The following is a 10076-nucleotide window of genomic DNA, read 5'->3' as shown; positions in this document are numbered from 1 at the left end:
GTCTACATGCTGCCTCCTGAAATTTAGGTGGTATTTTAATCCATCTTTAACAGTCACCCAAAGAGTTCTGAAAAATACTTGAGTAAATTGAAATGATATCATTATTTATACTGTGTGTACAAATAAGCTGGCCAATTTTAAATAAATGGTATGGGAGATAGGCTCATTTTTCTGTCCTTAGGGAAGTAATATAGCAGAGTTTAATGTCCATAAACAGATACAGTTTCTTATAAAATGAACACTAGAAATTTTTAGTGTATTTCTTTGAAGTATCATTCTGAGTATGCTGTGTAGACTAAAATCCAAATCTCATGGTCTTGAAAGAAGAGAGATTGATTTTTGCTCATGTGTGTTCATTGAGGTTCAGTTGGGAGCTTCTGCTCAATGTTGTCATCTTTCCTTTGGGTCCCACTTTGCGACCTCACTTGGCAGCAGCCACAGTCTGGATCATTACTGGTTGCTAGGATGGAGAGAAAATAAAATGTGTCAACATACACTGTGGTGTCTAAAGTTTTTACCTGGAAGGAACATCACTGCTTTACGCATGAAGTTGTGTCCAGGGGAGGCTCCTGGCTGGCCCTGGGGTCAACAGCAGGAGGACTTGAATCTTTCCTTACGCCCAGAAGGAGAAAGCAGGTATTTCTGATCAGCCCTTCATGAGAGAGTTGTTTGTAAAATCTACTTTAAAATGATTCAATGAAAGCCAGTGAGAATGAGTTGAGATTTGTTTTTTATTAGCCTTTGGGAATACATTGCTAGTCTAAAGTGAAGTCGGTTGTTTCTGTTAAATGTTCCCAAGTCATAGTTTAGATTTGTCATTTAAAGATGCTTCCTTGGGCCCTGCTGCGTGGCCTAGCGGCTAAGGTCCTCGCCTTGAACGCCCCGGGATCCCATATGGGCGCTGGTTCTGGTCCCGGCAGCTCCACTTCCCATCCAGCTCCCTGCTTGTGGCCTGGGAAAGCAGTCGAGGACGGCCCAAAGCTTTGGGACCCTGCACCCGCATACCCGGAGGAGGTTCCTGGTTCCCGGCATCGGATCGGCGCGCACCGGCCCGTTGCGGCTCACTTGGGGAGTGAATCATCGGATGGAAGATCTTCCTCTCTGTCTCTCCTCCTCTCTATATATCTGACTTTGTAATAAAAATAAATCTTTAAAAAAAAAAAAGATGCTTCCTTATCATTATTTGGTGTGTGATTATTCTGTTTTACATTTTAATGATATTGTGGAGTTTTGATCCAAAACATCTTGTTCTTTTGTTTTGATGTGATAAGGAAATGAGATTAAGTTTGAGAAATCAGTGTGATTTAAATGCTGACTTTAATATATTTTCCAAGCAGCCTAGGCATTTTAAAATGGCCTGTTAAATCCTTAAAGTAGTAATATCTTACTGTATAATGCATATAATGTATAATATAATCTATGTCAAGTAGTCTTAAAATTTCTAAGATCTCTTACACATTATAAGGAAACAAGAAGTAGACATTTGTTAGCCTTAATATTTACTAAAACCTACTTTTGGAGACATATGATGCTAACCTAGCTGGTTAATGGTTAGTATGGCTGCATTCTGATGAGTTAATTTCCAAGCCACTATACCTGTGCATATGTAATCTTATCCTGTGATTTGGGAAAGGGTAGGTCAGTTGTGTTTTCTGAGGTCAGTTAAGGTATGTTAATATCGCAAAATTATATCCCCTCCTTGTGGATTGAAGGTGATGTGCCTGAGCGATTTCTTGACTAGAGTTTTCCTGAAAGAAATGTCACAAGCCACCTTTTGTACTGTAATGGTGGGTAGGCAGCCTGAACTCACACTTCAGACTGACAGTAATTAGGAGTAGATTGTGACAGAGCAACTTCAATATTTCTGAATTTAGGAAAGTAAGGTTGCCCTGGGTGATCTCTTGAGGATCTGTCTGTGTTGTGATTCAGTGAGACCCACAACTTAATAGTAGAGAGGCAGAAGAAACCCGTGGGTTCTTGCTTGGAGGTTGTGAACATGGCAGCCGTCTGTGGAAGCTTTGTTATGAGACAGCATTTGGAAGAAGGATAAACAGCTCTGTTTAATGTGATTAATTGGGATCTGAGTACTTTAATTGGCCTGTGCTTGATAGGTGGTAGGTTGTCAGTAAATGCTTCTTGGAAGAGTGAATGGGGACAGACATTAGACTCACCTGTGGCCCAGTTTAGTCATGAAATCTAAGATAGTAAATGTTGAGTCCTGGAAAAGAAGAGAACTGAATTATTCTCATGTTATGAATGGAAAACCAGAATAGGAAAGCATGTTTTTGAAATACTTAAACCAGAGAGTGAGGATGGAGGGTGTGGAAGATCTATTGGGAAAAGAAAAAGGAGATACTGGAAAAATTATACACACAGTCTTCTGCTCAGCAGAAACTTAAAAAAAAAATAATTTAAGGAAATACTTGAATAACTCCAAAATGGCTTTTTAAAGAAGTGAAGATTCCCTACTTCAGTGTGGGGGAAAAATCACATTTGGGACAAACTACATTAACAAGTATTTTTCTTCTTAGAATTGTTCTTTGTTTCTCCCACTTCACATCTCTAAACAAAGCTCAAAAGTTCCTTTGCTTGTTCTTAGCTGATGTTGTTCCTAAGTTTATACATTGGTACTGACTTGTGTCAATCTGACACCTCCCATAGTATTGTCTCCATTAAATCTTTTTACAAATGGGAAGTGATATGATTTATTTGAAACAAGGAATACTTCCGTTTCATTGATTGAATAAGGCTTGAGGCGAGGCAGTGAAAGGACTGAGTGGACAAGATTTGGTCATGCAAGAAAATCTCAAAAGGGGAAGTGGCAGAGATTTCTTGGTCAGAGGGGTGGGAGGAGGCTTGAAAACTTGCATCATTTCAAAGTTTTCTCAAGGAAACAGAGATGCTGTGATGATGTGTGACTTGTCGACGGAATAAGACGTTACTGGGAAATCGGGAAATCGGAGTTTGTTAGGGCAGATGAGATAAAATCACTCAACAGTTTTGGTGCTTTGGCTAGCTAGGAGCTTCCAGGTGACATAGTGCCGGCTGTGGGAGCTGGGACACCTGTAGAGAGCTGGCACCTCTGCAGAGCGACCTTGTCTGGGGTTGCACTCAAGGAAGACCTGTGAGCAGACATGAGGAGATTAACCATAATCTTCACAGCACTGATCTCCTGGCCTACTCTAACCTAGAACCTGTGGGAAAAGGATTCTGGGAAGTGTAGTTAGAACTTAACACAGTACTCACCATCACAGCAGTTACAGGGAGAAAAGCCGCAGTAGGGGATGAGAGTTCGCAGTAATGTTTTATAAACATCTAGGTTTAGCACTACTGGCAGACAGCAAATGGCCCGAGCTCCCCAAGTCAATTTTTCTGCTCTGTAAAAAGGAGAGAGTGCCTTCCTTATAGGATTGTTGTAGAGATTAAATGAAATGCTTGTCAAATATTAGTAGAATGTCAGCCTAATACAAGTAGTAGCTTTTATTTTTAGTAGTTATTGTACTGGGAATGGAAAAGATTGAGAAATGAGAGTGTTCACTTGGGCAATACATACTCCAAAATTGGAACAATACAGAGAAGATTAGCATGGCCCCTGTGCAAGGAGAAATCAAAAGGGTATGTTCTGTAAGGAGGGTGCTGTGAAAGGAAGATACGAGTGGACGTAAGAATAAAGTAAGATGCATTGTGCTTGTATTTGAGGATACTGTGATTTTGCTGCAGAGAACACATGTAACTAAACGGAATAGTAATGAAACTGTTGTTTGAGGTAATATCTGTTAAGAAAGATCACTTTGGCTATGATGGGTGGAAAGATATCAAGTGCTATCATTCCAGTGTAGACAAGGTGAAGTGAAAATGTATGCATATTGTGTGTATTATTTATTGTAAATTACAGTTCAGCTTATCTCACTTCCACAAATTAAGCATTTTATTCTCATTCTGTTCAGTAAGTATTTGTTTAGGTTTTACTGCATTTGCCAATTTCTGGCATTTGTTCTTTAAAAATCACTTTCCTCCTTTATGAAGTGTATCTTTTTTAAAAAAATATTTATTTTTATTGGAAAGTCAGATATACAGAGAGGAGGAGAAGAGACAGAGAGGAAGGTCTTCCATCTGCTGATTCACTCCCCAAGTGGCCACAATGGCTGGAGCTGAGCCAATTCAAAGCCAGGAGCCAGGAGCCAGGAGCTTCTTCCAGGTCTCCCACGCAGGTGCAGGGTCCCAAGGCTTTGGGCTGTCCTCGACCGCTTTCCCAGGCCACAGGCAGGGAGGTGGATGGGAAGTGGGGCTGCTGGGATTAGAACTGGTGCCCAAATGGGACCCCGGCACGTGCAAGGCTAGTACTTTAGCCGCTAGGCTACTGCGCCGGACCGTATGAAAGGTATCTTTTAGAAATTTCTAAGGCTGGTATTGTGGCATAGCAGGTAAAGCCACTGTCTGCAATGCTGGCATCTCATATAGGTACTATTCATGTCCTGGCTGTTCCATTTCCAGTCTAGCTTCCTGCTAATGGCTGGGGAGATGCTGTGGAGGATGTCCCAAATTCCTGGTCCCCTACTGTCCATGTGGGAGACTTGGAAGAAGCACCTGGCACCTGGCTTTGGTCCTGCTCAGCCCTAGCTTTGCAGTCTTCTGGGAATTAGACCAGGGGATGAAAGATCCATATGTTTCGCCCTCTCCCTCTGTAACTCTACCTTCCCAATAAATAGTAAATCTTTTTGCTTTTTATTAAAAGATTTCTCAAGAAAATTTTGGTGCTGTTTTTCTGTTTATCTGAAATCTTTAGCTCTTGTTCTTGAATATTTTAGTTGGGGATGCAAATCTAGTTGTTTTTTGTTTTTAAGATTTGTTTATTTTTATTGGAAAGGGAGATGCACAGAGAGGAGGATTTTCCGTTCACTGATTCACTCCCCAAGTGACATCAACGGCCAGAACTGAGTCGATCTGAAGCCAGGAGCCTCTTCCGGGTCTCCCACACGGGTGCAGGGTCCCAAGGCTTTGGGCGGTCCTCAACTTTTCTCCCAGGCCACAAGCAGGGAGCTGGATGAGAAGTGAAGCAGAAGAGATACGAACTGATACATATATGGGGTTTCAGTGCATGTTAGGTGAGGACTTTAGCCACTAGACTACCGTGCTGGACCCGCAAATCTAATTTAATGATTTTTTTTTTTTTTTTTTGCTGGCGTTTTGAAGGTATTCCATTTGATTTTCCACCATCAATAAGAAATAGGGAGCTATATGGTTGCTTTACTAGCTATATTTTTATACTGTTACAGCATCATACATGATTGGCTTTTGAGTAGAAGTATTCATATTGGTTTTCCCTTTTGCTTGCTAGTTTACTATCAAAGTTTGCTGAAAATCTTACAGAATGTCAGAGGGTGTCAGTAAAATAAATTTTGAAGAAATTTATAATTTAGTTGTAGTTATTCACTTTTATAATTATTACCAAAATGCTTGATTATTTTCTGTATATTACCAGTGAAGATAAACAGATGAATTATCAGTCATTGTGTATAATCATAGAACTTCATTGTGGCAGAAGAGATGGACATGTTAGGGTATGGCCATATAATTTACTTTTGAATGTAAACAGAGATTGTTTTAATAGTTTTTATGGGGACCAGTGTGGTGGCATTACAGGATAATCCTCTGCCTGTGGTGCTGGCATCCCACATGGGCACTGATTCATTTCCTGGCTGCTCCACTTCTGATTCAGCTCCTTACTGTTCCCCTGGGAAAGCAGTAGAGGATGGCCCAAAGCCTTGGTACCCTGTACTTGCCTGGGGAACCTGGAAACTCCTAGCTGCAAAGTTTAGATTGGCCCAGTTGTGGCAGTAGCAGCCATTTGGAGACTGATTCAATGAATGAAGGATTTCTCTGTCTCTAATTTTCAAGTAAAATAGATAAATTTAAAATTATTATGGGCCATGTATTATGCTGGTTTTCCACAGGTATACTTATCTCCAGGCTCATCAAGTTGTATACGAAATTTTTTTTTAAAGATTTATTTTTTATTTTTATTACAAAGTCAGATATACTGAGAGGAGGAGAGACAGAGAGGAAGTGGAGCTGCCGGGACCAGAACCAGCGGCCATATGGGATCAAGGCAAGGACCTTAGCCACTAGGCCACGCTGCCGAGCCCTGTATACAAAATTTGTACAGCTTTTTTATGTTAACCATTCTTTAGTAAAGTTGTTTATTTTAAAAATTACCCTGAGTTAAAAGCGGGACTGTCTTTAGCAAGCAGGAATGTATGGATCCGCTTCACATTATATGGTGAGTAAAGTGCTTGCAAAATACCAAAGATTTATTTAGCATATAAAATCTTATAAGTATATTTGAAACATTAACATCAAATACATATTAGAAGTAGCACATTCAAATACTGAAACTTTAATGCGTGATAGGCAATAATATTGTTGATATTGTAAGGACCGAAGCATAACTGTCAGTTTAGCCTAACGAATACAAGAAGTGTGTAGACAGAAGCCTCATTTTGATCCCCCCCAAAGTTTATTTTTCAAGTTGGATAGGTATAAGAAATGATACCCAGAAATGAATTGCAGAGTGCTTGGCATGGCAGTTAAGTTAACTGGAAATGATTTTGTGAGTAAGTTATTTACTCATTGAAAGAATAGGAAGAGAGTCCTTGTCCACTCTCCCCCTCCTCAAATGCTCAGAACCATTGGAGGGACTGATGCTAGGTCTCCTCCGTGGGCAGCAGGAACCCAGTCGCTTGAGCCATCATCACTGCTGCCTCCCAGGACTTCATGAACAGGAAACCAGATTCACCAGCCTGTGCTGACATCAAACCAGGTGCTTTGCCAGTGTGGGTTTGAACATGTTACTATTATGGTAAATGCTCACCTCAAATAAATAGGCTTGAGGTGTCTATTAGGAGTAAAGATTGTTAAAGAAGAGGTAGATTCAGGGCATGGGCAGGATCCAAGGCCAAGGAAGTGGGATCAAGCATGTTGTTTGCAAAGCAGATAGATTGAATTGACTCATTGTTAGTAGGCGAGCTATGTGAAAAGTGCTGTGAAGTGCTGTGGGAGAGACAAAGGTATCTCAGTAATGTTTCTTGCTCACAGTGAGCTTCCTGTATAATAAAGATAGCCAGGTGCAATAATCTTTCTACAAAGTTAGCAATAAAAATCATTATGAAAATTTATTTATGAGATTGGCTAGCCTCCAGTTTTTATGTTGGAGTTTGAGGTCTACAACGTGTTTGGACCTGAGAATTCTGACTGAAAAATACTATGGTATGATTGGGGGTCTTGATTTATATGATAAGCAACAGAAAGTGTTAAATTCTATCAACAAAATGTAAGTATGCTGTTGAAGACATTAATATTTTGGAACTTAATATTTTATCAGAGAGCGTACACAGGAGGCAAGTGTTTATAATGTTGAACATTAAATGAGAAGTGATGTAATATGGTGTGTTAGAGTGGCTTCTGATCACGATTGGGTTCAAATGCTGAACTTATTAAATCTGGCCTTTGTTTTTTGGAGTGTTCACTGTGCTTTGGTATTATTTCAAGTGCTTTACAGGCATCTCATTTAACCCTTGTAACACATGAGGCAGGTACAGCATTCTACAGATAGGAAAACAGGAGTGTTGTAATTACTGTCAGTGAACTTTAAGTAATGGTAAGAGCAAACCCAGTTATGCATTGTTGCTTTTTTCTAGTGTTTGACAGAAATATTAGAGTATAACACTCAGGGTGCAAATGCTTTAACTTCACCAGCCTGATATGATCTGATTTAAGAGGGTTTTTTTTTTTCTTCAAAGGTTTATTTATTTATAAAAGGCAGAAAGAGGAAATGCAGAGGGGGTGGGAGGAAAGAGGTAGGTGTAGGTCTTCCCCATCTGCTGGCATTTCCCAAATGGCTACAAATGGCTAGAGCTGAGCTGCTCGGAAGCTGGAAGCCAGGAGCTTCTTTTGGGTCTCCCATGTGGGTGCAAGATCCCAAGGACTTCTGCTGACTTCCAGCACACGAGAAGGGAGCTGGGTACAAAGTGGAACAGCCAGGACCTGGCGCGATAGCATAGTGGTTAAAGTCCTCCCCTCAAACGCGCCAGGATCCCATATATTCGCAAGTTCTAATCCCAGCAGCCCTGCTTCCCATCCAGCTCCCTGCCCGTGGCCTGGGAAAGCAGTCGAGGACGGCCCAAAGCCTTGGGACCCTGCACCCACGTGGGAGACCTGGAGGAGGCTCCTGGCTTCAGATTAGCTCAGCTCTAGCCATTGTGGCCACTTGGGGAGTGAATCAGCGGACGGAAGACTTCCTCTCTGTCGCTTCTCCTCTCTGTATATCTGACTTTCCAATACAAATAAACAAATCTTAAAAACAAAAAACAAAAACAAAGTGGAACAGCCAGAACTCAAACGGGCATCTGTGTGGGATGCTGGCCCTTGCTTCTGGAAGATTAGCCTGTTGACCACAGTGCAGGACCCTGTAATTTTTTTTTTTTAAGACTTATTTTTATTGAAAAATCAGATTTCCAGAGAGAAGGAGAGACAGAAAGATCTTCACTGATTCATTCCTCACGTGTTCTCAACAGCCAGAGTTGGGCCGATCTGAAGCCAGGGGCCAGGAACCCAGCCTGGCTTCCCACATGGGTGACAGGGGCTCAGCCACTTGGGCTGTCTTTGCTTTGCAGTGGTATCAGCTGAAGCTGGATTGGGAGCAGAGCAGATGGACTAACTGGCACTGTAATGTGGAATGCCAGCAATGCAAGTAGTGGTTTAACATTAGCCCTGCCACAGTGCTGGCCCCTACTCTTGTTTTTAAAGAAAATCTAATGAAAAAAAAAAAAAAACTTAGAGTTTATAGACATTCAGTATGAATTTTTCAGCGCTGTTGGCGTGGTTTAAGAACTGAAAGGGAGGGGAAACTTCCTGAGTGTATATGTCTTTGTGCCTCTGCCACAGAATGCCAGAGAATGTGTGGTTTACAAGCAGCATGGGGATGTATCTGGTTAGTGGCTTCTTGTTACATCCTAGCGTGGTGGAAAGCATCACAGGAGAGTGCACCGGAGACTGAGCGTCAAGTCTCCAAGCCACAGTGAGCACTGAACTGTTCATTCCTGTGGTCTAATCACCTCTCAAGAATTCCACCTCATATCACTACTGTTACATTACACTGAGGATTACATTTCCAACATGTTTCTGGGGACACATTCAGGTCATAACAGCTTAAGAACTTTATTTTGCGTAATGAATATTTGCATAATTATACTAAATACCATAATATATTATGCATTACTGTATTACTTCTAAGCACTTTCCAAGCATTCGCTTGTTTAATTGCCTTCCCATAACAGTCTGAAGTTCTCCAGTTTATGGGTAAGGAAACAAAGGCAGACAGATAAGGTTATTTGCCCTAAGGTCTCATACCTGATATATCTCAGATGCAGATTTAAACCAGGAACTTTGACTCCCATCCTATGAGTTCTTTTTTTTTTTTTTTTTTTTTAGTTTCGTTTTATGACACAGTTTCATAGGCTCTCGGATTCCCCCCATCCTGTGAGTTCTTCATCACTGTGCTCACTGTCTGTTTTTGTAAGGAACATGACCCATTGGGAGAGAAAATGTGCATGACTAAGAAGGAATCTGTTACAGATTACAAATATGTTGTTTCTGTGTAATATCTAAAAAAGGAGAATAATCAGAGTTTTATATGCCTTTAGCCGTGAGTGGTTTGGAGGGAGAGAAGGGGGTTGACATTTTCTGGTCCTGGTTATTCGGCCACTGCAACCTTGTGGGAGACAGAGGTTCAAGTCTTTGCTACTGCCTTGGACCTGACCCAGCCCTGCCGTCACAGCTCTTTGGGAAGTAAACCAGTAAATGGAAGATCTCTTTTTATCTCCCCCCACCCCCTCTCTCTTTAACTCTGCCTTTCAAATGAGTAATAATAAACATTTTTCTAAATGAGGATTTCTGTGTCCATTGTTCGTGATAGCTGTGCACTTGCTCTGTGTGTGTGCACGTATGTGTAATTTTTTTTAAGATTTATTTATGTTTATTGCTAAGTCAGATTTCCAGAGAGAAGGAGAGACAGAGAG

The 10076-nt window shown here is 41.1% G+C and overlaps 1 protein-coding gene and 1 pseudogene across 1 annotated transcript in view; both read left to right on the top strand.

The window, feature by feature from the left end:
- Positions 1–3530: 3530 nt before the first annotated feature.
- LOC118757932 (U6 spliceosomal RNA) lies at positions 3531–3603 on the top strand (annotated as a pseudogene).
- A 3197-nt stretch (positions 3604–6800) lies between these two features.
- MAP3K2 (mitogen-activated protein kinase kinase kinase 2) overlaps positions 6801–10076 on the top strand; it is a 57654-nt gene continuing 54378 nt past the window's right edge. The window contains exon 1 of the mRNA XM_004589318.3: positions 6801–6820. The gene's annotated coding sequence lies outside the window, so the exon portion shown is untranslated. The remainder of the gene's footprint in view (positions 6821–10076) is intronic.

This window comes from Ochotona princeps, chromosome 5, assembly GCF_030435755.1.
Source record: "Ochotona princeps isolate mOchPri1 chromosome 5, mOchPri1.hap1, whole genome shotgun sequence".
Classification (NCBI taxonomy): domain Eukaryota; kingdom Metazoa; phylum Chordata; class Mammalia; order Lagomorpha; family Ochotonidae; genus Ochotona; species Ochotona princeps.
This window is presented reverse-complemented; position numbering and strand designations above follow the sequence as displayed.